A 13,706-nucleotide genomic window follows, 5' to 3' on the forward strand; every position below is an offset into this window, starting at 1 on the left:
AACATCCTACTAAAGAAAGAATGGGTCAACCAGGAAATTAAAGAAGAATTTAAAAAAACACATGGAAGCAAGTGAAAATGAAAACACACCTGTTCAAAATCTTTGGGATGCAGCAAAGGCAGTCCCTAAGAGGGAAGTACATAGTAATACAGGCCTTCTTCAAGAAGCAAAAGAGTCTCAAATACAAAACCTAACCTTACACCTAAAGGACCTGGAAAAAGAACAGCAAATAAAGTCTAAATCTAACAGGAAAGAGAAATAATAAAGATTAGGGCAGAAATCAATGATATAGAAATAAAAATAAAACAGTGGAACAGATCAATGAAACTAGGAGCTGCTTCTTTGAAAGAATTAGAAAGATTGATAAATCCCTACCCAGACTTATCAAAAATAAAAGAGAAAGGACCCAAATAAATAAAACCATAAATGAAAGAGGAGAGATCACAACCAACACCAAAGAAATACAAACAATTATAAGAGAATATTATAACCACTTATATACCAAAAAATTAGGCAATCTGGAAGAAATGAATAAATTCCTAGAAGCATATAAACTAAAATTGAAATAGGAAGAAATAGAAAACCTAAACAAACCCATAGCCACCAAAGAAATTGAAAGTATAATAAAAAAATCTCCCAAAAAACAAAAGTCCAAGGCTGAATGGCTTCCCAGGGGATTTCTACCAAACATTTAAAGAAGAATTAATACTTATTCTTCTGAAACTTTTCCAAAAAATAGAAGTGGAAGGAAAACTTTCAAACTCATTTTATAAGGCCAGTATTACCTTGATCCCCAAATCAGACAAAGACCCCACTAAAAAGGAGAATTACAGACCAATATCCCCGGTGAACATAGATGCAAAAATTCTCCACAAGATACTAGCTAATAAGATCCAACATTACATTAAAAGGATTATTCACCAAGACCAAGTGGGATTTACTCCTGGGCTGCAAGGGTGGTTCAACCTCTACAAATCAATCAATGTGATACAACACATTAATAAAAGAAAGGATAAGAACCATATGATCAGGGTGCCAGGGTGGCTCGCCAGTTAAGTGTCTGCCTTTGGCTCAGGTCATGATCCAGGGTCCTGGGATTAAGCCCAGTGTTGGGCTCCCTGCTCACCTCCCTCTACTTCTACCCCTCCCCCTGCACTCATGCTCTCTCTTTCTCTCTCTTTCTCTCTCTCAAATAAATAAAATCTTTAAAAAAAGAACCATATGATCCTCTCAATAGATGCAGAAAAAACATTTGATAAAATACAGCATCCTTTCTTGATAAAAACCCTCCAACATGTAGGGATAGGAACATATCTCAACATCATAAAGGCCACATACAAAAGATCCACAGCTAATATCATCCTCAATGGGGAAAAACTGAGAGCTTTTCCCCTAAGGTCAGGAACATGACAGGGATGTCTACTCTCACCATTGTTGTTCAACATAGTACTGGAAGTCGGGCGCCTAGGTGGCTCAGTTGGTTAAGTGACTGCCTTCGGCTCAGGTCATGATCCTGGAGTCCCGGGATTGAGTCCCACATTGGGCTCCCTGCTCAGCAGGGGGTCTGCTTCTCCCTCTGCCCTCTTCCCTCTCGTGCTCTCTGTCTCTCATTCTCTCTCTCTCAAATAAATAAATAAATAAATAAATAAAATCTTAAAAAAATTAAAAAAAACATAGTACTGGAAGTCCTAGCTTTAGCAATCAGACAACAAAAAGAAATAAAATGCATCTGAATTGGCAAAGAAGTTAAACTTTAACTCTTCACAGACAACATGATACTCTGTAGAAAACCTGAACGACTGTACCAAAAAATTGCTAAAACTGATATAGGAATTCAGCAAAGTCACCAGATATAAAATCAATGCACAGAAGTCTGTTCCATTTTTATACACTAACAATGAAGCAGCAGAAAGTGAAATCAAAGAAATGAATCCTGTTTACAATTGCAACAAAGACCATAAGATATGTAGGAATAGACCTAACTAAAGAGGCAAAAGATCTGTACTCTGAAAACTATAGAACACTTATGAAAGACATTGAGGAAGACACAAAGAAATGGAAAAACATTCCATGCTCTTTGGAAGAACAAATAATGTTAAAATGTCTATGCTGGGGGGGCGGAGCAAGATGGCAGAGGAGTAGGAGACCTGGATTTCGTCTCCTCTCAGGAATTCAGCTGGATAGGGATCAAACCATTCTGAACACCTACAAACCCAACAGGAGATCGAAGAAAAGAAGAGCAACAACTCTCTCAACAGAAAAGCGACCATTTTCTGGAAGGTAGGACGTGCGGAGAAGTGAATCTGAGGCAATATTCGGGAGGATAGACGGCGGGGGAGGGGCCTCCGTCGGCCGCTTCTGGCAAGTGATAGAGCCGCGGAGCACAAAATCGGAACTTTTAAAAGTCTGCTCCGCCGAGGGACGTCACTCTGGTGGCTAAGCGGGGGGTGGATCCCTCCGGGACAGTGTGGTCTCAGGACCCTCGGGGTCACAGAAAGACCGGGGGTGCCTGAGTGTGGCAGAGCTCCCAGGTATCGGAGCAGGGAAGCCGGCTGCAGAGGCGGAGCCCAGGCGCGGGCTCTCAGCTCGGGGTGGCCATAAACCGGGATCCGCGGCACAGTCGGGCCCCTGCTCCTCCAGCAGGGACCCAACAAGCGGCAGATCCGGGGAGACTCACCTTCCTCCCCCGGGAGGAGCTGGGCGGGAGTGCACCGCAGGGATCTGCTGGGTTTGGAGACTCCACACGGGGTCGGGTGCCAGAGATAGAAACGCACGGTCAAAGGCCTGGCGAGCACGGAGTGCGGCCGGAGACCGGGGAGACGGGAGTGACGGACGGCTTTTCTCTGGGGGCTCACTGAGGAGCGGGGCCCCGAGTTCTCAGCTCCTCTGGGGAGGAGATTGGGAGGCCGCCATTTTCACTCTCCGCCTCCAAAGCTGTACGGAAAGCTCGCAGGGAACAAAAGCCCCGGAGAGCAAACCCGAGCAGATTACTCAGCCGGGAGGGGGCAAGGGCGGGGCAATTCCGCCTCCGGCAGAGACATTTGGAAACCACGGCAACAGGCCCCTCCCGAGAAGATCAGCGAGAACAGGCAGCCAAGGCCAAGTTAACGATCAATGAGAGCGGCAGAACTCCAGCGCTAGGGGAATACTGGACATAGAATTCATGGCTTTTTCACCATGATTCTTTAGTCTTTGAAAGTTAATTTTTTTTTCTTTTTTTCTTTTTCTTTTTTTTTTTTTTGAGTTTTTCTTTTTCCCTTTTTCAACCAACATCTTATCAATCCCTTTAAAAAAAAAAAAAAACATTTTTATTTTTCATTTTTAGAGTCATATTCTATCCCCTCATAGTAGTTACCCGTATTTTTGGCTTATATATATATAAGTTGTATCTCTTTAAAATTTTGAGATAGTTTCTTCTAACAGATTAAAATATACCCTAAATCTCTAGTATATGGTTTTTTCTACTCCCCTGCCTGATCACATTCTCTCCCTTTTTTTTTTCTTTTTTCTTTTTTTAAATACTCTTCTTTCTTTTCTCAAACAACTTCTTATCAATTCCTTTTATAAAATTTTTTATAATTTCCATCTTTACAGTCATATCCCATCCCTTCATCATATTAACCCTTATTTTTGTACATATATAAGTTTTTCTTTCTTTAAAATTTTGGGAGGCACTTTCTTCTAACAGACCAAAATACACCCCAAATCTAGTGTGTGACACTGATCTATATACCAGCCTGATCATATTTGATCACATTCTGTTTTTTTTTTGTTGTTGTTGTTCTGTTTTGTTTGTTTTTGTTTGTTTTTATCTTTATCTTTATCTTTTTCTTTTTTCTCTCTTTCCATTTGTTTTTCCACTGCTTCAGGTCTTTTCTGATTTGTTTAGAGTATATTTTCTGGGGACGTTGTTACTCTGCTAGCATTTTGTTCTCTCATTAATCTATTCTCCTCCGCACAAAATGACAAGACAGAAAAAATCACCTCAACAAAAAGAACAAGAGGTAGTACCGATTCCAGGGACCTACTCAATACGGACATTAGTATGATGTCAGATCTAGAGTTCAGAATCATCACTTTAAAGATACTAGCTGGGCTTGAAAAAAATATGGAAGTTATTAGAGAAACCCTTTCTGGAGAAGTAAAAGAACTAAAATCTAACAAAGTAGAAATCAAAAAGGCTATTAATGAGGTGCAATCAAAAATGGGGGCGCTAACTGCTAGAATAAATGCGACAGAAGAGAGAATCAGTAATATAGAAGATGAAATGATGGAAAATAAAGAAGCTGAGAAAAAGAGAGATAAACAACTACTGGATCACGAGGGCAGAATTCGAGAGATAAGCGATACCATAAGATGAAACAATATTAGAATAATTGGGATCCCAGAAGAAGAAGAAAGAGAGAGAGGGGCAGAAGGTATATTGGAGCAAATTATAGCAGAGAACTTCCCTAATCTGGGGAAGGAAACAGGCATCAAAATCCAGGAAGCACAGAGAACCCCTCTCAAAATCAATAAAAATAGGTCAACACCCCGACATCTAATAGTAAAACTTATGAGTCTCATAGACAAAAAGAAAATCCTGAAAGCAGCTTGGGAGAAGAGTTATGTAACCTACAAGGGTAGAAACATTAGATTGGCAACAGACCTATCCACAGAGACCTGGTAGGCCAGAAAGGACTGGCAGGATAAATTCAGAGCACTAAATGAAAAAAATATGCAGCCAAGAATACTATATCCAGCTAGGCTGTCATTGAAAATTGAAGGAGAGATAAAAAGCTTCCAGGACAAACAAAAACTAAAGGAATTTGCAAACACGAAACCAGCCCTACAAGAAATCTTGAAAGGGGTCTTCTAAGTAAAGAGAGACCCTAAAAGCAACATAGACCAGAAAGGAACACAGACAATATACGGTAACAGTCACCTTACAGGCAATACAATGGCACTAAATTCCTATCTTTCAAGAGTTACCCTGAATGTAAATGGGCTAAATGCCCCGATCAAAAGACACAGGCTATCAGACTGGATTAAAAAACAAGACCCATCGATATGCTGTCTGCAAGAGACTCATTTTAGAACCAAAGACACCCCCAGATTGAAAGTGAGGGGGTGGAAAACCATTTACCATGCTAATGGACACCAAAAGAAAGCTGGGGTGGCAATCCTTATATCAGACAAATTGGATTTTAAACCAAAGACTGTAATAAGAGATGAGGAAGGACATTATATACTACTTAAAGGGTCTATCCAACAAGAAGATCTAACAATTGTAAATATCTATGCCCCTAACATGGGAGCAGCCCATTATATAAGGCAATTAATAACAAAAGCAAAGAAACACATCAACAACAATACAATAATAGTGGGGGACTTTAACACCCCCCTCACTGAAATAGACAGATCATCTCAGCAAAAGATCAACAAGGAAACAAAGACTTTAAATGACACACTGGACCAAATGGACTTCACAGACATATTCAGAACATTCCACCCCAAAGCAATGGAATACACATTCTTCTCTAGTGCCCATGGAACATTCTCCAGAATAGATCACATCCTAGGTCATAAATCAGGTCTCAACCGGTACCAAAAGATTGCGATCATTCCCTGCCTATTTTCAGACCACAATGCTTTGAAACTAGAACTCAATCACAAGAGGAATGTCAGAAAGAACTTAAATACATGGAGGCTAAAGAGCATCCTACTGAAGAATGAATGGGTCAACCAGGAAATTAAAGAAGAATTAAAAAAATACATGGAAACCAATGAAAATGAAAACACAACTGTTCAAAATCTTTGGGATGCAGCAAAGGCAGAACTAAGAGGAAAGTATATAGCAATACAAGCCTTTCTCAAGAAACAAGAAAGGTCTCAAGTACACAACCTAACCCTACACCTAAAGGAGCTGGAGAAAGAATAGCAAATAAAGCCTAAACCCAGCAGGAGAAGAGAAATAATAAAGATCAGAGCAGAAATCAATGAAATAGAAACTAAAAGAACAGTAGAACAGATCAACGAAACTAGGAGCTGGTTCTTTGAAAGAATTAAAAAGATTGATAAACCCCTGGCCAGGCTTATCAAAAAGAGAAGAGAAATGACCCAAATCAACAAAATCATGAATGAAAGAGGAGAGATCACAACCAACACCAAAGAAATACAAACAATTATAAGAACATATTATGAGCAACTCTATGCCAGCAAATTAGATAACCTGGAAGAGATGGATGCATTCCTAGAGATGTATCAACTACCAAAACTGAACCAAGAAGAAATACAAAACCTGAACAGACCTATAACCACTAAGGAAATTGAAGCAGTCATCAAAAATCTCCCAACAAACAAAAGCCCAGGAACAGATGGCTTCCCAGGGGAATTCTACCAAACATTTCAAGAAGAATTAATACCTATTCTTCTGAAACTGTTCCAAAAAATAGAAATGGAAGGAAAACTTCCAAACTCATTTTATGAGGCCAGCATTACCTTGATCCCAAAACCAGACAAAGACCCCTTCAAAAAGGAGAATCACATACCAACATCCCTGATGAACATGGATGCAAAAATTCTCACCAAAATACTAGCCAATAGGATCCAACAGTACATTAAAAGGATTATTCACCACGACCAAGTGGGATTTTTCCCTGGGCTGCAAGGTTGGTTCAACATCTGCAAATCAATCAATGTGATACAATACATTAACAAAAGAAAGAACAAGAATCATATGATCCTCTCAATAGATGCAGAAAAAGCTTTTGATAAAGTATAGCATCCTTTCTTGATCAAAACTCTTCAGAGTATAGGCATAGAGGGTACATACCTCAATATCATAAAAGCCATCTATGAAAAACCCACAGTGGATATCATTCTCAATGGGGAAAAGCTGAGAGCTTTCTCCCTAAGGTCAGGAATGTGGCAGGGATGTCCACTATCACCACTGCTATTCAACATAGTATTGGAAGTCCTAGCCACAGCAATCAGACAACAAAAAGAAATAAAAGGCATCCAAATCGGCAAAGAAGAAGTCAAACTCTCACTCTTTGCAGATGATATGATACTTTATGTAGAAAACCCCAAAGACTCCACCCCAAAACTGCTAGAACTCATACAGGAATTCAGTAAAGTGGCAGGATATAAAATCAATGCACAGAAATGGGTGGCATTTCTATACACCAACAACAAGACAGAAGAAAGAGAAATTAAGGAGTTGATCCCATTTACAATTGCACCCCAAACCATAAGATACCTAGGAATAAATCTAACAAAAGAGACAAAGGATCTGTACTCAGAAAACTATAGAATACTCATGAAAGAAATTGAGGAAGACACAAAGAAAGGGAAAAACGTTCCATGCTCATGGATTGGAAGAACAAATATTGTGAAGATGTCAATGCTACCTAGAGCAATCTACACATTCAATGCAATCCCCATCAAAATACCATCCACTTTTTTCAAAGAAATGGAACAAATAATCCTAAAATTTGTATGGAACCAGAAAAAAACCCGAATAGCCAGAGGAATGTTGAAAAAGAAAAGCAAATCTGGCGGCATCACAATTCTGGACTTCCAGCTCTATTACAAAGCTGTCATCATCAAGACAGCATGGTAATGGCACAAAAACAGACACATAGATCAATGGAACAGAATAGAGAGCCCAGAAATGGGCCCTCAACTCTGTGGTCAACAAATCTTTGACAAAGCAGGAAAGAATGTCCAATGGAAAAAAGACAGTCTCTTCAACAAATGATGTCGGGAAAATTGGATAGCCACATGCAGAAGAATGAAACTAGACCATTTCCTTACACCACACACAAAAATAGACTCAAAATGGTTGAAAGACCTCAATGTGAGACAGGATTCCATCAAAATCCTAAAGGAGAACACAGGCAGCAACCTCTTTGACCTCAGCTGAAGCAACTTCTTCCTAGAAACATCGCCAAAGGCAAGGGAAGCAAGGGAATAAATGAACTATTGGGACTTCATCAAGATAAAAAGCTTTTGCACAGCAAAGGAAACAGTCAACAAAACCAAAAGACAACCGACAGAATCGGAGAAGATATTTGCAAATAACATTTCAGATAAAGGGCTAGTATCCAAAATCTATAAAGAACTCTTCAAACTCAACACCCAAAGAACAAAGAATCCAATCAAGAAATGGGCAGAAGACATGAACAGACATTTTTCCAAAGAAGACATCCAATTGGCCAACAGACACATGAAAAAGTGCTCAATATCACTCGGCATCAGGGAAATCCAAATCAAAACCTCAATGAGATACCACCTCACACCAGTCAGAATGGCTAAAATTAACAAGTCAGGAAAGGACAGATGTTGGCGGGGATGTGGAGAAAGGGGAACCCTCCTACACTGTTGGTGGGAATGCAAGCTGGTGCAGCCACTCTGGAAAACAGTATGGAGTTTCCTCACAAAGTTGAAAATAGAGCTACCATATGATCCAGCAATTTCACTACTGGGTATTTACCCCAAAGATACAAAAGTAGGGATCCAAAGGGGTACGTGCACCCTGATGTTTATAGCAGCAATGTCCACAATAGCCAAACTGTGGAAAGAGCCAAGATGTCCATTGAGAGATGAATGGATAAAGAAGATGTGGTTTATATACACAATGGAATATTATGCAGCCATCAAACGAAATGAGATCTTGCCATTTCCAACGATGTGATGGAACTGGAAGGTATTATGTTGAGCAAAATAAGTCAAACAGAGAAAGGCATGTATCATATGATCTCACGGATATGAGGAATTCTTAATCGCAGGAAACAAACTGAGGGTTGCTAGAGTGGGGGGTGGGGTGGGAGGGATGTGGTGACTGGGTGATAGACACTGGGGAGGGTATGTGCTCTGGTAAGCGCTGTGAATTGTGCAAGACTGTTGAATCTCAGATCTGTACCTCTGAAACAAATAATGCAATATGTTAAGAAAAAAAAAAAAAGAAGAAGAAGGAGAAGGTAGCAGGAGGGGAAGAATGAAGCGGGGTAAATCGGAGGGGTAGATGAACCATGAGAGACGATGGACTCTGAAAAACAAACTGAGGGTTCTAGAGGGGAGGGGGGTGGGAGGATGGTTTAGCCTGGTGGTGGGTATCGAGGAGGGCACATTCTGCATGGAGCATAGGATGTTATGCACAATGAATCATGGAACACTATATCTAAAACTAATGATGTAATGTATGGGGATTAACATAAGAATAAAAAAATGCTCTAAAAAAATGTCTATGCTACCTCAAGCAATCTACACATTCAATGCAATCCCTATCAAAATACCACCAGCATTTTTCACATATCTACAATTTGTATGGAACCAGAAAAGACCACGAATAGCCAAAGTAATGTTGAAAAAGAAAACCAAACCTGTAGGCATCACAATTCCAGACTTCAAGCAGTATTACAAATCTATAATCATCAAGACAGTATGGTACTGGCACAAAAACAGACACAGAGATTAACAGAACAGAAAAGAGAACCCAGAAATGGACCTTCAACTCTATGGTCAATGAATCTTCGACAAAGCAGGAAAGAATATTCAATGGAAAAAAGACAGTCTCTTCAATAAATGGTGCTGGGAAAATTGGACAGCCACATGCAGAAGAATGAAACTAGACCACCTTCTTACACCATACATAAAAATAAACCTAAACTGGATAAAGATCTAAATGTGAGACAGGAATCCGTCAAAATCTTAGAGGAGAAAACACACAGCAACCTCTTTGATCTTGGCCTCAGCAAATTCTTCCTAGACATGACTCCAGAGGCAAGGCAAAGAAAAGAAAAACTGAACTATTGGGACTTAATCAGGATAAAAAGCTTTTGTACAGCAAATGGAACAATCAACGAGACTAAAAGAAAACCTTTGGAATAGGAGAAGAAATTTGCAAATGACATATCCGATAAAGGGCTAGTATCCAAAATCTGTAAAGAACTGATCAAACTCAATACCCAAAATACAAAACAAAACAAAACAAAAAACAGTCAAGAAATGGGCAGAAGACATGAACAGACATTTCTCCAAAGAAGACATACAAATAGCTAACAGACAAATGAAAAAATGTTCAACATCACTCAGGGAAATAGAAATTAAAATCACAATGAGATACTACCTCATACCTGTCAGCATGGCTAAAATTAACAACTCAGGAAACGACAGATGTTGGAGGGGATGTGGAGAAAGGGGAACCCTCTTGCACTGTTGGTGGGAATGCAAGCTGGTGCAACCACTCTGGAGAACAGTATGGAGGTTACTCAAAAAGTTAAAAATAGAACTACCCTATGACCCAGCAATTGCACTACTAGGTATTTATCCAAAGGATACAAACATAGTGATTCAAAGGGATACATCCACCCCAATGTTCATAGCAGCAATGTCCATAATAACCAAAATATGGAAAGAGCCCACAAGTCCATCAACAGATGAATGGATAAAGATGCTGTATATATATTTACAATGGAATATTACTAAAAAAAAAAAAATGAAATCTTGCCATTTGCAATGATGTGGATGGAACTAGAATGTATTATGCTAGGTGAGACAAAACAGAGAGACTGATACCATACGGTTTCACTCACATGGAATTCAAGAAACAAAACAGATGAACACAGGGGAAGGGAAGGAAAAATAAAATAGGACAAAAGCAGAGAGGGAGACAAACCATGAGAGACTCTTAACTATAGAGAACAAACTAAGGGTTGCTACAAGGGAGGTTGGGGGGGTAGGGATGGAGTAATTAGGTGATAGGTATTAAGGAGGACACTTGATGTAATGAGCCCTGGGTGTTATATGCAACCGATGAATACCTAAACTCTACCCTGAAATTAATAATACATTATATGTTAATTAACTTGAATTTAAATTTTAAAAAAATGAAAATAAATGTTCATAGTAGTAGAACAAGTAAATTGTAGTATATTCAAATTATGGAGAACTACACAGCAATGAGAATGAACTGCTCTGTGAAATAGCATAGATTAATTTCACAAACATACTATTGAGCTGATGAAGACAGTTATAGAAGGATGCATATGATCTGATTCCACTTATATAAAGTAGGAAGAGGAGAAAGCTGTCTAAACTCTTAGAGATATGGACAGTGTCTGTCTAGGGAGGAGCAGGGTCTAGGAGCAGGGTTAGGAGACCTTATGGAGAGTGGCAATGTTCTACTACTTGACCTGGATGCTAGTTACTTGCATATATTCACATTGTGAAAATTTATTCAAAGGTACACATTTGTTTATGCATGTTATAGGACAATAATGAAATGTACTTCAAAAAAATTTTTTTTTCCAAACTCTGATCTATAGTTAGTATGTATGCAGCTCAAATTCTTTCAGTCTCTCTACAAATTTTTATACATGAAAAAATAAATGGACCGATAGTGGTAGAATGGCAAAAATCCCAATCATTGAAGACAATAACCACAATGATAATAAATTAGCTTTCAGGAAAATACAAAACAAGAATTAAAACAAAATATTTGATTCAATTAAAGAAAAAATTTTAATGTCTCACTTAATAAAATCTAATTATAGTGCAGATCTATCCATTTTTTATTCACCGAAGACACCAAGCTAAGCATGTGTACCTAAACAGCATTTCATTATTTTATATTCCTGCCTTTAAACTTTCCATTACGGTATTGTTTTGCTCTTTTCCCCTTTTCTTATGAAAAATAAAAACAGTGATATCAAGTTGTACCTTTTTTTTTTTTTAAGATTCTGAAAACCCGGGGCGCCTGGGTGGCTCAGTTGGTTAAGCGACTGCCTTCGGCTCAGGTCATGATCCTGGAGTCCCGGGATTGAGTCCCGCATCGGGCTCCCTGCTCGGCAGGGAGTCTGCTTCTCCCTCTGACCCTCCTCCCTCTCATGCTCTCTGTCTCTCATTCTCTCTCTCTCTCAAATAAATAAATAAAATCTTAAAAAAAAAAAAAGATTCTGAAAACCCTGTCACCTGCTTTTTTTCTGGAGAAAGATAAAGGGAGGAGAGAAAATATTCACTTGAATTTGAGGGGCAGCTTAATGGGAAGTAACAGTAGCAACAATTTTAGGCCTCGAAGGCTCCTCTCTGATCACAAGGGAATGCTGAAACTTCCTTGTTTGAAGATTGAAGAGTTTAATTTAGAGGGAAGTGACTCAAGTTCCAGGCCCACAACACCTGCTCTGGACGAGTGACGGTGGCAGATTATGCCAACTGGGATCCGGCGGTCATGAGGTCTGGACAGGTCAAGAAAGCCGTCGCCAATTCTGTGCAGCAGGAAGTAAAATCCCTGTGGCTTGGAAGCCTCCCAGGTTCCTGCAGAGGAAGCTCTTTCTGGGGTTGGTGAACCCTGTGACATCACTGACAGCCTTGATGAGAGGATGCCCAGGAGGACAGCATCCGTGAGAGAACTGCCTCCTGAACAAAGAAAAGCAAGAGGCACAAAGACCTGGACGGGGCTGGAGGAGAAGAGTATCCCATGGATATTCGGCTATTGCTGGCCTCCCATATCCATCCCGAGGACACTGGATTTTTCCCTGATTTGTAAGAAGGCCTGAACTGTCACTTGCACTGCTTCCTTTTGGACTATGTTGTACCGAACCACTACACTCTGGATGCCTCTCTGCCTTTGCACCTGTTACCAGAGTCAGTGGAGAAGCTGTGCTGTCTGTGTGATCTGATCTCTATACCTTATGTGTGAGCCCTTTGCTACTCCAATCTCCAAGAATCCAGCCATTCCAGAATTCCAAGTGCTTACTTTTCTGGTGCAGAAAGATTGTTGGGAACAGACAGGAACCAATGTGGGAATTCAACTTTAAGTTCAAAAAACAGTCCCCTAGATTAAAGAGCAATTGTATGAGAGGGTTGCAGCCTCCCATTCAGTACGAATATGTTCATACCAACCCAGACCAGGACTGCTGCCTACTGCAGGTCACCACCCTCAATTTCATCTTTATTCCAATTGTCATGGGAATGATATTTACCCTGTTTACTATCAATGTGAGCATGGATATGAGGCATCATTGTGTGAGACTGGAGTTCCAAGATTCTCCTGTCCATGGTGGTCGGAAACTGCACAGTGAACAGGGTCCGCAAGCCATCCTGGACCCAGTGCACAGCGTTGAACTCTTTGACTGGTGGCATCCTCAGTATCTGTTCTCCCTGAGAGCATAGTTACTGACTGCTTCCTGTCCCTGAAGGCAGCCCTGAGCTAGGCCAGTCCATTAGTAATCAGATTCCAGTTTGGAAGGGGTGTCTGGATTGTATATCTGGTTAGTAATACATATGCTTTTCTGGTTCCTGGGGCTCCTGTTAGGGGAAGGAGAAAGACTGAATCAAGAGGAAAAACAACTATGATTTATAAACATATTTTAATGTAAAAATTTGCATTTGAAAGGAGAAATCTGGCCCTATTTTCTGTGTTCAACCCATTTGGTGCTATTGAATTTGCTGTTCTTTATTCTTTTATCCTATCAAGTTGTACTCTTAACTAAATTTGATCTTGTGAAGCAATCCACACCTATTGTTTCATCTGTAGATGGAATGGGTTTAGCCTAAATTCTTTATCCAGGTCGCAGGCAAAGATTTCAGGTAATATTTGCCTCAGGACACGTTCCCTGTGGTGATTGTAATTGGAGAGTGCAGCTGTGGACTCTAAGGCAGTCCTTTTCGCTGTAATCCTTTCCACATGGTATTCACACAAAACTTCTTTAGTTTTCAGAGGC

At 39.9% G+C, this 13,706-nt stretch overlaps 1 pseudogene; it reads left to right on the forward strand.

Annotated features, from left to right (window-relative positions):
* LOC123841199 (transmembrane protein 183A-like) overlaps nt 1-13,155 on the forward strand; it is a 114,434-nt pseudogene extending 101,279 nt beyond the window's left edge.
* Nucleotides 13,156-13,706: the final 551 nt, after the last annotated feature.

Source organism: Mirounga angustirostris, unplaced genomic scaffold (assembly GCF_029215605.1).
Source record: "Mirounga angustirostris isolate CCGP_5_RB_7025 unplaced genomic scaffold, mMirAng1.0.hap1 SCAF_2, whole genome shotgun sequence".
Lineage (NCBI taxonomy): Eukaryota > Metazoa > Chordata > Mammalia > Carnivora > Phocidae > Mirounga > Mirounga angustirostris.